At 44.0% G+C, this 2,684-nt stretch overlaps 1 non-coding gene across 1 annotated transcript; it reads left to right on the forward strand.

The window, feature by feature from the left end:
• Window positions 1-1,193: 1,193 nt before the first annotated feature.
• On the forward strand, window positions 1,194-1,266 carry Trnar-ucu. Its single transcript has one exon. It is a non-coding gene; the product is annotated as a tRNA-Arg (tRNA).
• The last annotated feature ends 1,418 nt before the right edge of the window (window positions 1,267-2,684 follow it).

The raw sequence follows: 2,684 nt of genomic DNA on the forward strand, positions 1-2,684 counted from the left end.
ACTGGTGTATCATTTACGGTTCCAAATGCAATAGTGCATGCAAAACTAATATATGCACACTCAATTGGACTCGAACCCATGACTTCTGAATTAGAAATCCAGTGCGCTTTCTACTATGCCATGTAGGTTTGTGTTGAACTTAGATGGTTACTGAACAACACAAGATAATAATACCTTATTCTGAAACACCCTTACCTTCTAAAATAAACTAATTTCTGCATCTTTTCAATTTAATTTCGAAGAAATTAATAGCAGTTGGGTTAGGGCCGCCAACCCGTTCCCTTAAAAACCCTTACCAGCAGGCAAACCAAGAAAAGAGAGAGGGGGTCGGAGCCATCCCGAAGGAGGTGACTCCGACCCTGATTTGCGGCCGGGGGTTCCTGATCCCTGGCTCGGCGTCCTGACCAGGAACTTATCCGATCGGGATGTCGAGTCTGCTATGACGGGTATAGGGCAAAGCCCTCCCAGGAAACCTGCACCCTGAGTCTACGTGGTGGGGGGGATGACCCCTCCGGCTCCCACTCTTCCTCCTTGGGAGGCTTGCCTTGTTGTGCCGAGGCGTCGCTCGGCCGGAGGCCCACAATTGGGTCAGTCTGCGGCGTTCGTGCCGTGTAGCGGCCTGGAACATCCTCAGTCTTGATATAAATGAACCCAAGGTTGTTAATCCAAAAATTTAGGAAGCCCTTATTTATATGTGCATGTGTGTAGTAGCCATATTCCGTTGCAAATACAATATACTGTATAATATATATATATATATATATATATATATATATATATATAAAACATCGAATTGATTATATAAAATTTAGAAAACATATCTTCATGTTTAGCTAACAATCCTGGAGTAGATAGTTCAGAGCATGCTCATTTAAAATAAGTATAAACCGATACAAATCAAGGGGAACCAATATTAGCTGACGGTTGTTCCTCTTACGAATTGCAGGACATTTTTGAAGAATAACTATTCAGCACTACTAAATTCATCGTTTCATAATTCTTGAGATATGAAAAGCATTTATACTTAAAGCAGAAACGTACTTTGTGTATTACTAGGCACTGGATGAATACGTCGTGAAATGCGTGGGTGTACCAAACTATTGATTTATACAACCAAATAAACTAATGATGATTCAAAATAGAATACTGCCTTCTGAAATCATAACATTAACCAAATTGAAAATGCAAAACAGGCCCTCATGGCGCAGTGGAAAGCGCGCTGGACTTCTAATCCAGAGGTCATGGGTTCGAGTCCCATTGAGGGTGTAATCATTTGTTTTAGAAGTACATGCCGAATTAGACATCCAAGCGGTGTATCATTCTGTCAACATTCATGTTCCAGTATATCCATTTATTACTCCACTGTTCCACTTTTAAGAAGAATGGAAATATCTAGAAACAAAGATGAGAATGCAATTACATATATTTAAAAAATAATAAAGCCTCACAACTTAAATGCATAGGGCAAACCTCACAATAATAACCATGAGTTTCATGGACATTATTTAAGCTCTGCGAACATGTAAATCTTCATAGAAGATGGCGATTTACGCAAATCTAGTTTTGTATTTTTATTCAGCTTTTGATGGTTTTGCGAAAACCCGATTCTGGCGCCCGACGTCTGATTGGCTGTCCAACAATGGGTTTGTGATTGTCTCTTGTTGCCCTCTTTCTTGATGTCCTGCTTCGTGTTTTTGTGATGTGATCTGTCAATCCAGTAATATCTGCTAATCGGGTACTTTGTGTCGTGGTGATGATATAGTAATGACAGAGTTGTAGGGTGTGACTTCTTGCCTTTTTTACATCACATAGGATATATTTCAACACAATTTTTTTGAATGGGTCACACGGTAATGGCATCAGAAATATAAAACAGGACGCAAAAAAGAAGTCAGTAGTGAAAAAAAAAAGTTTTTTCTCTGAAGGTTACTAATAGTATGGAATACTTATTGAGATGATATTACAAGGATTATTGGCTTACTTCAGAAAGTTTTGGTTCATATTAAAGGTCCGGTGTAGCAGGGGCATTCTGCCCCCAGGGAATTCTGCTTCCCTGCCCCTAGGTAGCAGTTGGGTTCGGACCGGCAACCCATTCCCGTAAAAATCCTTACCAGCAGGCAAACCCAGAAAAGAGAGAGGGGGTCGGAGCCATCCCGGAAGAGGTGACTCCGACCCTGATTTGCGGCCGTGGGTTCCTGATCCCTGGCTCGGCGTCCTGACCAGGGACTTATCTGATCGGGACGTCGAACCTGCTATGACGGGTATAGGGCAAAGCCCTCCCAGGAAACCTGCACCCTGAGGCTACGTGGTGGGGGGGATGTCCCCTCCGGCTCCCACTCTTCCTCCTTGGGAGGCTTGCCTTGTTGTGCCGAGGTGTCACTCGGCCGGAGGCCCATAAATTGGGTCAGTCTGCGGCGTTCATGCCGTGTAGCGGCCTGGAACATCCTCAGTCTCTCGGAGGATGAACGACTGCCTTTGTTGTCTGGTGAGCTGGGGAGGCTAGGGATTGCCATCTCTGCTCTCTCTGAGGTGCAACGGCCTGGTAGTGGTGAGACCAGTAATGGGAATTATACCTACTACTGGTCTGGCTGTAGAAACGGTGCACTCCTTAGGGGAGTCGCGGTGGCTGTCTCTGACCACTTCCGTTCCTCAGTCAAGAAGGTTACCCTGTAGATGAGAGCATT

Source organism: Penaeus chinensis, chromosome 5 (genome assembly GCF_019202785.1).
Source record: "Penaeus chinensis breed Huanghai No. 1 chromosome 5, ASM1920278v2, whole genome shotgun sequence".
Lineage (NCBI taxonomy): Eukaryota > Metazoa > Arthropoda > Malacostraca > Decapoda > Penaeidae > Penaeus > Penaeus chinensis.